We start from the raw sequence: 13,264 nt of genomic DNA on the forward strand, positions 1-13,264 counted from the left end.
TTTATTTTCTTTAGTAAGGAGCCTTTTGTGGTAAGAATAACTTTTCAAGAGTAGTACAAATGCAAAAATATATGTATATATAAAGAAATTGTTCCATAAAACAATATCAACCACTTAGAAATCTTCATCCAGAGGTGCAGCCTTTGATCAGATACCCTGCGTCTCTCTCTGCTTGCTGAATATTAACTCAAGCTTTGCCTTCTACAGTGTTCTTGATATGTTCCATTCTAATGTTCCATGGGGGGAAACCACTAACGTTTCCCCGTGCAGTGGAATTTCTGCTCCATGAAAATCACAGCTAGGAAATGTTGAAACTCATTTCTCCATCCGTGCTTTCCAGTCGTGTCACCAACACATGCTGGAAGGAGGCTTGGCGAGGCCATCAAGCAGACACAGGGATGAAGAGGTTTGTGTGCTGCTGCATCTTTTGTTCTGTTGATTTTCTTGGCTGAAGGCAGTGGACTGCAGGACAGGATGTTCGCAGCAAAACAGCCAGAGCAGGAGGACACAGTTTGCTCAAGCAAGAGGTTTCTATGCCCACACTGTTACTCAGTTTCAGGTAAAGTAGGCTTAACATATGTATCTTCCCAGTGTTACTTTAATGATAATTTATGGTCAGCTCAAGAAAGTTATATAATAGATGGTTGTTGTGTTTTGTTGGGTTTTTTTTCCTTTTCTCTTTCTTTAATAGTGGTTGCACCTTATTTTTGTATCAGTAGTATGCTGCTTGCTCCAGGCTTCTGAAACAGCTGTTCCATCAGTTTTACTGATAAAGCCCTAAAAAACTGCTCTAGAAACCACTCAGGATATATTCTGTTAAGACCATTTAAATGAAAGGAAAGACACAGGCTTCATGGCAGGGCTGCCTGAAGAGTAATGTAGCTAATATCCACACAGTATTTTATTGTATTTTGTTCATGATTAGGAGATATAATGTGAAACTGAGAGCTCCTGGGGACTTGCTGAAGTTATACTACACTCCTCTGCTATCTTGAGTTTCTGTAGTATTCATCTCAATGTGAAGGTTTCATCACTTCTCCCATAGGGAGGTATGCTTGAATCTCCAGTGGCTCACACAAGATTTTGAAAGCTGAAAAGTGAATTTTTCAGCTAACTGTATGTTTTATCAGTCTACTGTGACAATGAAAATAAAGATACTGTGCATACGAAAGGAGATGTGAAGTCAGCTTTCAGAGTATGAGAGATTTGCTTGGTTTGGGTTGCACCCCATCAAACACAAAATCAGTACACCATACAAACTACTCATCTTGTTAAAAGGTTCTTTTCTCAAATAGATAAGTTAACATATTTATGTGAGGATTATAGCAACAGATACACTGATGAAATACCTAATGCTGTGCATCTGGGTATTTATTTGGTAGTGCTGGTCTAACTGTTGCTAGCATCATCTAAGAAAACCCTGCAGGAATGATCCTAAATGTTCTGGTATATCATTTACTGCAGAGATATTTTCTTTGCGATGTTACTTGGTAACAAGATGATAGACATATCATTCACACCAGAGGGTATATGAGATATTTAAGGTAGTGGGATAATGTGGAAGAAAACTGGATGCCAGGAAAAAATTAACTCTTCTTGAAATCCTATACATTACAGAGCTGTATTCCAGTGCTTAAACCTGCATTTTCACTTAGCACACTGGATCTAACCAGACTGAATAAGTGGTTTGTCTTTGGCTTGTGAGCAACCCAAGCATTCAGGCAGCACTTCTAGTTAATGCCAAGTTAAACATTTTCTGCCTTTGACTGTGCCAAGCACTGTTTGCACCCACCACCATCAGGGACAGTGGTACACAGTCTGCCACTGTAACAGTGACCTCAGAAAGCTTGGGCTGATGTGGGTTCTGATGAAGTAAGCAATAATGAAATGCCTTTTTACTCAAGTGCTGCTTGTTTGCCAGTTTGTGCCAAAAAATGCTCAGAGTCTCGGTAGCCATGCCCAATGGACTCTTAACTACTCATACAAATGTCTTCAGAAGGGCTTAAGTAACATGTATAGTGGTCAAATATATAGGGAATCATAGAATCATCGAAGTTGGAAAAGACCACTAAAATCACCTAATCCAACTACAACCCTGTAGTTGTAGTTTACCGTGTCCCTCAGTGCCACATCTGCATGGTTCTTGAACACCTCCAGGGATGCTGACTCTACCACATGCCTAGGAAGCCTGTATCAATGCCTCACCACACTCTCTGAGAAGAAATCATTCTTAATATCCAACTTAAATTTCCAGTTTATACATATGCAAGTATTTGTATATATGTACAAAATTTGTTTTTTCTTTTTGCTTAATGAGAGAGGGAAATGCACGTGTCCTTTGTGCACCCTGTGCCCAGGGATCAGTGGGTGTCTGCAACAAGACTGTAAATGCAGCCATCACAAATCAGTGACCACCAAGCATGGGAGGACTCGCTCTTTTTGAGGAGCACAAATGCGTAAATATTTGTGTAGATTCAAATCTTGAAGTTAAGCACACACAAACAGTGCAATTCTTCAGAAAAGACTAACATCAAAATTGCACACTGGAATTTGCCATACTTTGAATTCACTCATCTAAATTATTTACTCAGGCAATTTCCTTGTTTTTCAAAAGAAAAAAAAAAAAAAGCTTGCACAACCTTCATCAAAGAAACGGAGTAGTAGTGTAAACATGAAATGCAAGTATTTTTCTGACACTGTTTTTCAGTTTGCAAGAGATATAATCAGGTGTGTTTCTGAAAGTCACTTACCTATATAGCAAGTGTGCTGGAGAGTTTGGACTAGAAGAGTTTTGAGGTCCCTTCCAACACAAGCCATGATGATTCTATGTAAGGGTGCATGGAAACCCAAATTACACTCAAATAATCATTTCAGGCTTTAAAGAAATATTAGACGTTATGACCTTGTTCTCATGGGCATCCCAAAGGAACCTAATCAATTTGTCAGTCTGTTTTGCCGTATCATCACTAGCTCTCAGATCCCACAAGCTAAGCTATAAGTTGGCATCTCTGTGCTATAAAAGAAATTTCCAAGAAGCCTTTCAATGAAATTCTGGGTGGAGATGATGTGTTTGTTTGATAAGGTAGAAGACGTGGCATATTACTGAGCTGAAATCACATTGTGATACTAAGGAGCTCACGTGTCCTTGGGCAGCTTGGGACCATTCCAACTGGAGCTTTATAAAGCATACTGAAAATGTTTTTCGCTCAGTCTTAATAGTGATGTGCATAGGTGGAATAATAGCTAGGGCTTTGCTTCCCTCTACAATAAGGGTTCAAATCCTACATAAGTGTGTTAAGACAAGCAAAATTAATTATACTATATGGCAAGTTTTGTCAGATGTATGCTTTTCAAGAGCATTGGGCGTCTCTATAGATGTCTTGTGCACTTAACAGCGTATCCTTCAGAGGGTTATTGTGAATGGTGTCCCCAGCACTGCAAAGTTATATTTGGCACTGCAGGGTGCTGCGTGGCATGGGGTGAGGAGCAGCCCATCCATTTGGTCGGAGAGAAGTCTGAAGAGCATCAAACATCAGGGTCTAGTTTGAGCAGTATTGGGTTTCCATTCATTTGGGGACTTTGAGAAGACCAAAATCTGTTGCATGTTGCTAGGTATGCATTATTCTGTGCAGCAGCCTACAGCCAGGATTCTTCTGGCTGTTCCCATGCCCCCCAAAATAGACACACAGCTACTTGAACTGCTGCATGGGAGAAAGCCGCACAGCCTCCTAAAAGATTATAGCCAGTTTTCCAACCCATAATAGCTGGTTTCATCTTGTCAGTGCTATCCTGATAATGAATAACCTACACTGTTCTTGCCCCTACTGCATTACATGCTCATCTACATTTACTTATATCGAAGCCAAGAGCACAATTTCCACTTGAGTTTCCCACCAACCAAAAACCCTTACAGCTGCTATTGCTCAGGACCAGTGACCTTATGGATAGAAGTCAAGTCATCTAACAGATTATATTAATTAATGTGTATATTTTTTTTATTTAGCAGGAAAAATAAAAAGAACAAGGTTTATACTAAATGTTTAATTTAAGAGGACAAGCCAAGTGTTACCACCTGCCATAAAGTCTAATTGTGCACATTCAGCAGTTTTTCCATGCCTGTGTGGGAATGTCTTCACCCAAAGCGAATTGTTTCCCTATAACCAATGTCGTTTTCACATTCATTCAGCCAGGGAAGCTTAGGTGATAACTTCTGCAGTATGTGGGTGAAAGGTAATGCCTAAAATATCCATGCTAAGTGCTTTTTTTCAAGAGCCATGCATATGAGTCTGGAATCTTCCTGATATCCTCAACAACAATCTTTTAGTAAATACTACAACTAATTTTATTTATTAATAGCTGAAATTTACTTCAGCTATTCTTTTGCTTTAAACAGCAGTGCTCATAAATAAATATGGTTAACATTCCAAGGGTTTGATTCCCCCCTCTCCCCTGCCAAAAGCATGGATTTCCCTTCTTTGTTTTATGAAGAGTTTAGAACCAGATATTTTTCCTTTCAGCTTACCAAGGGATTAATAACATGAAACTTGGCAAGGAAACTGCTGTCTGCAAACTGGAGCTAATATTACTTGATGTAATCCAGATATAACAGTTCCTTGAGCAATCTCTATCTTTTGCAGCACAAGGAACATAGGCACGGTTTGGTGGCCTCTGCACATAAAGAGGAAGCAACTTTATTTGTAAGCATGAAGAACGGTGGTTTTTTTTCCCCTACAGTAAGGCAAAGTATATTTAACACTGAGAAAATAGGATTTAAAAATAGATTCAGCTCTGGAGAATAGATCCACTTGAAAGATTATGAAATTTGGTTTGGGGTTGGTTTGTTGCTTACACCTTCCAAATTTATGCTTATTCTGGACTGAGATAACACAAATGTTGGTGGTTGTCATGCTTTTTAGAAAGAAAATGAAGTTAGTGGTTCTGAACTACGTAAAGCAGCAAACACACAGCTGTAGCAACCAAAATCCTAAGGCAGAGGAGCTGGGAAGGCTCTGCCACGTCCCTCAGTTATCAGCATGATTGAGAGGGGACAGGGGTCATGCTGCTGGCTTGCAGACTTAACCTGCTATCTTCTTCATCTTATATTTGAAGTTATTTTTCATACACAGCTTAAATCTCTCTTCTGAGGGTATTTGCCTGTGTGTTCTTTCATACACTGAAGTGTCTGTACTTCTCTGCCTATACAGAGGTGATGTGCACAATCATTTGAATCTGATCCAAGGATTTCAAGGTCTGTTTTTTCCATCTTTCATTTGCACAAGTCAATATCTGCAGAATATCTTTCTCCACCCTCAAAAGGGGCAATAGATCAAATGCTTAGCTCTGGATATAGTCTTGCTTTTACCTTTCCTGGTGTTTAGGATTCATGAATACCAGCATATAAATTCATCTCAGAATAGAAACCTGCTTATCTTAGTGTTTGCTGTACAATACCATTGGTGTCAAATCTCAGAGATCTTGCATCAAACTAAAAGCACAACTGTGTGTAAGAGAGTTTGGCTTGTTTCCACATTAGGCTAGTCCCTTTGAACAAAATGTGCTGGTTTTGTGTTTTACAAATGGAAAGCAATTTGCTGAAATTCTTTAGCTTGCTTTCTCCGCCCCTGTGCTGAACTGATAGTCTCCTTCATTCATATCCTAAATCCAAAGGGAGCAGCAGTGGCTAGAACATCAGCCAGATATAAAAAGAAGTGGGGAGACAAGGGGCCACAGGGGGTGGGGAGGAATCTTCCAGTTCTGTCAGTTCATAAAGGTCAGATACCCAAAAATGAAGAAAAGGGGTGCATAAGTCTTTACAGGCTTTGGGGAATTTTGCTGTAATTTGCCAGCAGATTTTGTAGGCTTTCTGTTCACAAATGCTTATTTGCACACTGAAACACATGTATGCACTTTGGCAATGTGTAGATCTCACAGCAGTGAGGTTTTTGGGTGCTGTCTTTAATAAATATTAGCTGTGGCCATATATAATGCTAACTACAGTGCTGCCTAAAAACTATAGACACTACAGTGTGCTGTTGTGTACTTTTTCTTCTTTCTATGATGAAAAAGTCAATCATAGGCTTATTGTTGTAATTAAGCTAAGCTGTTGATTGCAGCCTTATGGAATTAAATAGGAACATGTTATTTAAGATTAAGCCCATAGATTATAGAATTTTACAGGGATGTCATCCTTTGCTTAATACCAGAAGTCATTTTGAAATGTCTTTTTGCACAGTGCTGTGATATTCCTTCCATTAACACTACAGTTAAAAACATATTCTGTAAATTACACTTTCCATGGATCTGGTAAAATGCTGACATGTTTACCTGGATGGAACATACGTTCAGTTTATACATATTATATAAAAATGTATTTCTATGCCAAAACCTGGGGTTTTAAGAGAGAAGGGGATCTTTTCTGCAGGTATTTTTAAGCACTTATAGAGAAAACTTCATGCTCTGGTAATCTCTTGAAGGCGTCAAAAGGAGGTATTATGTGTTAAATTCTGTAGGACTTTTATGGGAAATATTTGAACGTTAGGATTTATTTTAGTCTTTTGCAAAAACAAATTAAAGCAGTGATGTTGATTTGGGGGTAATCTTCCTCTGAATATTATGGATAGTAACCCAGGTTCAGCACAGTGTTTTAGCATCTGTCCGTGTCTGTTTCCAATACCATTTCCAATACCACTAGTATACTCCAACATCACAAAGCTGCATGTCTCCTTGCACGTATTTTAACCAAGCCATCCCTCTCTGAGAGGGAGTGCTTCTCAATTTAAGAAACACAAAAATAAATACTTGGAAAAACAAAAACAAACAAAAAATACGAACCACCAGCCCTAGTAGCATATGGCCTGGCTTTCCATCCCAGTGTCAGAGAGTGCTCTCATATATAAAAGTAAACACGTGTCCTTGTAATGTGTTTATAATGTAGTTTTGTTGCTTGTTTTTTGCAGAGGGGAAGACCTGAAAAGTTAGGCAGAAAGTCTCTGTTTGTCTGAATGTATCCTACAGCCATTACATCTCACATGTCATTCAGGCAGCTGCCTTTCCCCCTAAACCATTTGCATCTATTGAATATCACTGTTCTCTCTTTTTGGCACTTAACGCTTAGCAGTAGATGTGTTCAAGTAACCTCTTCTATCTTATCATCATCGTGAGCAAACCAAATCATCTACATTTCCAGAACTTGAAGCAACAGTGCTTCATGCTCATTTTTCATATCTTGTTTGTTTATAGTGTAGTTGATGTTTTACATGTTTAGGCCTTTTTTTGGCAAGGAGAATGATAAATGTCCTGCATGCTTGGGACAGTGGCTGGCTGAAAGCAGTTCGGCAATAACCACATAGCTCTGACTGCAGCTTAAAACCCCACAAGAAATATTTTTGTTACCTATCAGTTAGATTTCTTTAAACCATGCCATTGGAATTAGCAGAAAGACTTGTAGTTAGATCTTGTGCAATGTGCAATTGTCATGGCACTTCTCATTCTGGCACTGCTAGAGGCAGGTCAGCTACCGTGGCTTATCATGTGAACCTGAAAGGTCTTCCACACAAATTGGAATGGATGTAGGCTGAAACCCTTATGCTATTTTGAGTGTCTGTTTTCATTTATGTGTCCCTGCAGGATCCACACCCTGACGGTGCTTCTGCTCCCAGCCCCAGTGCTGGGAGAGAAACAGCCAGCACAGAATTTTAATTGGATACAATTTAGAAATGAATGAAAAGGTTTTTTTCTTTCTGAAGTACTTCCGTCTTCATTTTTCATTTGAAAGAGAGCTCTTTACAAATGCAAGGAGCCAATTAGAACTAATTGGTTATTATTTATAAAGAAACTGAGCATCTTGAGGCTGGAACTGTGAATTTCTTGGAGTCTGAAAATGCCTTGTACATCAGGTATCGAGCAGGAAACAAACAACAAGAAGTATTAATTATGAGATGTCCCCAGAGCAGCTGCTGTGTTAGAGCAGATCAGTGTCAAAGAGCTAGTGCAGGACTGGGCATCATTATCTCTCACACAGTGGCTTGTACAGAGTGGTACTTCAGTTTATGGACATCAGATTTTCTCTAGGCTTTCTACTTTTAATTTGAAGTCTTTAACATCTTTATGGGAGAGTGAAGATTCCCCCTTTGTTTTCTTTTGAAGTCTTTGCTTTCAAGCATTTATTTTCTGAATGAAGCCTCAGACAAGCCACAGGAACATGCTCAGTGAAGCCCAGCAGCTGCCCAAGGAGCTGCCATCAATAAGACCTCCAGTTCAGGAACTCGGCAGCCTGTGCTCCCAGTTGCAGAGTGTTGAAGATCCAGCACTTGGCCAGCAGCCTGCTCATGGGCAGTTCTCATCTGAGCTCAGTGTCAAAAGATTATGAGAATGTTTATTCTTCTTGTGTGTGTGTGTATGTGAGCAAGTCCTGCCTCTGAGCCTTCATTATGGTAAATTGTTATGCTTAGTGGAGAAGGGATCTAATTTTATCTTCCAACCTCTTGCCTGTAAAATGGCAGCTGAGCCCCTGCCTCTCCCTGTGGTGCTTCTTAGATCAGGCTGGCTGGGAGTACAACCTCTGGGGCTGTGAAACATCTCTGCCAGAGTCAGCTACAGGCTTATGTTTGGGCTGACCACAGACAGAAGGGTTAATATGCAATATGTGAAACAGAGGACAGTTATGACTTCATTTTCTTGCTTTAAAAGTCTCTCCAGAACACGTATTTCTCTGAAACTGCTTATTATGCTAGATGATGGGGAACTGGAACAGAATTTCCAGAGAAGATGTGGGTTCCCCATCCCTGGAGGTGCCCAAGGCCAGGCTGGTTGGAGCCCTGAGTGGCCTGATCTGATGGGGGGCAGCCAGCCCATGACAGGGGTTGGGGCTGAATGGGCTTTAAGCTCCATTCTCACACAAGGCATACAATGATTCTACAATTATATGATTCTGTGAATATTTTCTGTGGTATGCAGAAGGAATATGACTGTACTGATAAAATGCAGTGTAGCAAGGTGCCTTATTGTAGCTAAAACAAGCACTTCTTATGTTTGTGTGTTGTTCTGGAATCTGGAAACAAAGCCAGACATTCTCCTCTGCTCTTGAATTGGGACCATTTGTAAAAGCCTAAGATGTTGGTGACCGCTTTCTGAACCTATTCCAGAAATTACATCAATCAACAGTACATTCTTATGCATATGAATCTGATTACAGCTGATGAACTGGTATAGTGATGATAGCATAGTTTATAAATTACTTTAAAATCATACTCTTATATGAATACCAGGGGAGAGAAGTGATGTAGTAGGCATTTACTTGTATGCAAGTTTCAGTGACAATTTGTGCAAAGAGTAATAGGAAGATGCTGATGAAGGACTTGATTGATATGGGTGAAGGATTTGATTTGATTTGATTTGCTCCATAAACACTCTGCTGTCGAGGGCTGGCTACACAGTGCTCTTTCAGGAGCAATGTGTCCCATCCTGCAGTCAGTCAAGGAGACTTTGTTCAGGGACTGTTGAACCCAGACAGGTAACACTGACAGATCTCTCTTGTGATCTGTGAAATGTCACTGGGAGTCTCTGTCCTCCACTTTTCACAGTATTCATTTTTGCATGATTAATTAATGTCTGTACAATTTATTAGGTCTCGAAATTGCAAATATAAGTGAAATTTTACCCCGTGAAGTTTTCCTGCTGGCTTTGGGGGAATGGTTTTGTTGGGAAAGATGATAGCAGTGCACATGGTTATGTTGTTAAGACCTTTACCCTCTGTATGGCAGCCCTGCAGTGATATTTAATTTCATGTCATTACTTGTTCGGTGTGTGTCAGATAACACATAATTGCAGTGTTGAGAGGAAACAGTGGCTTGCTATTTGCTTCAGCCCTGTGAATACTGTCTTGGAACCCTAAAAAAGTGAGGTTTGTATGTATGCAGGAGAGTCAAACAGCAGGCTAAAGATTCCCTTTCTTCTATGCTATTTGTTTCACTCTGAAGTGACAAAAAGTAGCAACTCTATGCAAGAAAACTATAATAAATCCTCCTTAAATACTACAGGGTGTCAGTCAAAAGCATCTATCATCTAGGAGGACAAGGCAGCTGTGGGAGCTCTACTCACTAGATGTGAAGCAACTTAAGATCTGGCAGCATAAGGTCTGTGTGCAGTCATCAGCTTAGCTGCTGCTGGGGATGCATCCTCTACAGTTTGGCATCTGGCCCCCGGGGTTGCTGGCCAAGCAATGGGAGTGGGGCTGTTGGCCAGCAGGATAAGCCCCTCCAAGCTGAGCTCAGACTTTCTGACGTCTCCCATTTGTGTCTGTGCTTAGCTCAGAGCCGTGACTGGGACCTTGCTGACAGATTCCATAGTGGGAGGCTGAATGCTGTGAGCGTAACTGGTACCCAGGAGCAGCATGCAGTGTGTGAGTGTTCACCCAGCCTGTCTCTGGAATGCAATGGGGTCTTGGAGCTGTGTATTTGCAGCACCTTCAACACTGTCTGTGCTCCTGTTAAATTAATTCTTAATGTTTTGCTTCATTATCTGCAAAGGTTTTGAAGCCGCAATACTCTGTAATACTGTGAATACAAAATAACTGTAATGGAGCATTAAAATTATATCATATCATTTTGTAATGTAGCTCCAGTGGCATCTCTCCTACCTTGTTGCATACTGCAGTCTTGCAAGAGAAACGTGCTGGTGGTTCTTGCTTCAAGTCCTCCTCCATCATTGTGAGGAATAAATTATCTCACAGGCTAACAGTGAATCCAGGGCTGTGTTGTAATATTTCTTCTAATATTTAAAACTAAGTAGTCCTAGAGATGGTTTTTAAATTGTAGCCATCCTTGGCTGTAATGGAAAGCAAATGGCATCCAACTTGATACCAGAAGAGGTAAAAATAAGGGCAGTTGTCAGGGCATTACACACAAAGTACTCAATATGTAACTGCATGAAAAAGGAAGAAGTATATCTATCTGCACTTGTGTTTTCAGGATGAAAAGCAGAGTGCTTTGGAAATACATATTGATATATATATATACATTATTGTTTCATAAGGAAATGAGGAACTGGTTCTGAGTAAAATTGGACCCACTGTATTAAGTTGGTCTGTATCCTCCAATTAGATATCTAAAGAAGGCAACGGGCACCTCACCAGGCATCTGATCCCCTGCAAATACTGCAGAATTGCACTACAGAAGGAAACAATCTCTCACAACTGAAGCCTGATAGAGAGGAACAAAACAAAACAATGTTAAAGCTACTCCGTCTGACTTCCTTAAAGCAAACTTAGCAATATCATTGCTCTCACTGCCAGTCAGTCTTCATCTGAAATGCTTATAGCTTGAGATAAGTTAAGAATTTACATTTGGCAGATAGTACTAAATTACAGTTGCATAGAAAAGGCCTCCAAGCATGCTAATATTTCACGCCTGCTTCTGCAGCTGACTACCACAACTGGCACTGCATAGAAATGTCAAGATGTTCAGCCTCCAGATTATTCTGAGGTAAAGCTTAATAACTGTAACATATAAATCAAGCTACTGTTTGGTTTTGGTTTTGTTTTCCCAAACTTAGAACACTAACATATAATCACACTCAGGGGAACAGCAGATAAGGAGTATTGGACCAAATTCTCTCATTGTATCTTACATCAGGAGCACAGTAAGCATCACAATTGAACGGGATCTCTGAAAACAATGTCAGCCTTCCTATCAGCCATCATAAAAAGGTCGTGAACATTAAGATTAACATTTGATAACTTCAGCTGTGGAGACAGAAGATTGTAGCTCACTACTGTTGCTGCAAAGGATTTGATGTACAGCTGCCACGGACCCATCCCATTTGAGCTATCCAAACCATTACCCAAGATATCCAATGGCAGATAAAACCATTAAGAGACCAAACTATACCACAGGGTGCTAGCTGTTCTGGAAGTCTCAGCAGCACCGTGATGTGAGAGCAGAGTTTATGGGGAGATTCTGCATTGCCTTTGAAGCAATGCAACTACTGCTGCAAAAGAGTGGAGAGAATACGAAAAGTGAGAAATCAGAAATCTGGGGCATCTGTGTAATATGTGGAGCTTTGTATCAAAAGCAATTGATGAAAGCAGAGCACAGACAAAGAGAGCTGGTGTTCCCAAGCATCTCTACCCTCCCTCCTTCCCATTCCTGCTATTTGGCTTTATTACACAGCACATCATTTCCATGGGCATCCTTTGGCATCCCAGAGCAAGTGAACCTTAAATGCTCAGTATTCCCAAGCAATTCATTATGCAGCATGTAGTTTAGAACAGTGAGTCTATCATCCATGATTGTTAGAGAAAAAAAATCAACATTTTAAAATCATTAGCTTGTGTTTCCTTAGCTGCCCCTTGGGTGGCTGTATCTTACAAGCCAGCAGAGTAAACAGAAATTGTTTTATTCCTGGAAAGTGTCTTCTGATTTGAAGGCAGACCAATAAGGGAAGGAACTCCAAGTTCTGCAACAGTCTAATGTGTATCAGTCTATGTTCATGTGCACATCTGTTTAACTTTGTCTCTCTTCACGTATGTGGTTTCTGGTGTTTGATTTTTTTTTTTTTTTACCATAAAGCTGATAACTCCAGGAAGGTCCTAGCTGAGGACTTAAAAATAGGTAAGAAAGGAACTGTGGAAAAGAGGAATTTACTAATGGCGCAATCTTTTTTTCTTCCTTTCTTTCTTTTTCTTTTCTTTTTTGGAGCTCCAGAGAGATGGGAGAAATCTCCCTTGGTAGCTGTGTGCAGACAGTTCCACGAGCTATGTGCTGGGGGGCCAGAGGGGAACTGGCTTAACCTTGTGCTAAAGGAATATGTTATCACTGAAACCAGGGAAAATAAAAGGCTCTTTTGTTTGGAGCTGCCTGCACTGCCCCAGTGGAGGAAGGTTTTATGGCTAGCCTGGAGGGATAAGCTTTCATCCTACCAGGGAAATGGCTATGAATCTCTGTAGTGAGGGAGATGACAACCGAGGGTGGGTGGCTGCAGCAGAGCAAGAGTCACATATTCCTGCACACCACTGCGTTGGTAGCATGATTTTGATTGTCTGAAACAATTTGTGTTATAAATTTCTGAGATTTCAAAATGCATTTGCACCTATGCAATCACAGTAAACTGAGCTACGTTTTCTTAAGGTATGCTTCCAAGGAGAAAGGGTGCAGAAATGATTAAGTACCCACAAGTTCCTGTGAATTATGTTTCGAGTTGAAAATACTGCTTCTACATAATGACTTACGTGGCTCCTTTTGCAGACATATGGTTCATTCTCCATGTG

At 40.3% G+C, this 13,264-nt stretch overlaps 1 long non-coding RNA gene across 1 annotated transcript in view; it reads left to right on the forward strand.

Annotated features, from left to right (window-relative positions):
- The first annotated feature begins 212 nt into the window (after nucleotides 1-212).
- LOC107314304 overlaps nucleotides 213-13,264 on the forward strand; it is a 34,627-nt gene continuing 21,575 nt past the window's right edge. The window contains exon 1 of the long non-coding RNA XR_004307480.1: nucleotides 213-406. This is a non-coding gene — a long non-coding RNA (uncharacterized LOC107314304). The remainder of the gene's footprint in view (nucleotides 407-13,264) is intronic.

This window comes from Coturnix japonica, chromosome 5 (assembly GCF_001577835.2).
Source record: "Coturnix japonica isolate 7356 chromosome 5, Coturnix japonica 2.1, whole genome shotgun sequence".
NCBI classification, from domain to species: Eukaryota; Metazoa; Chordata; class Aves; order Galliformes; family Phasianidae; genus Coturnix; species Coturnix japonica.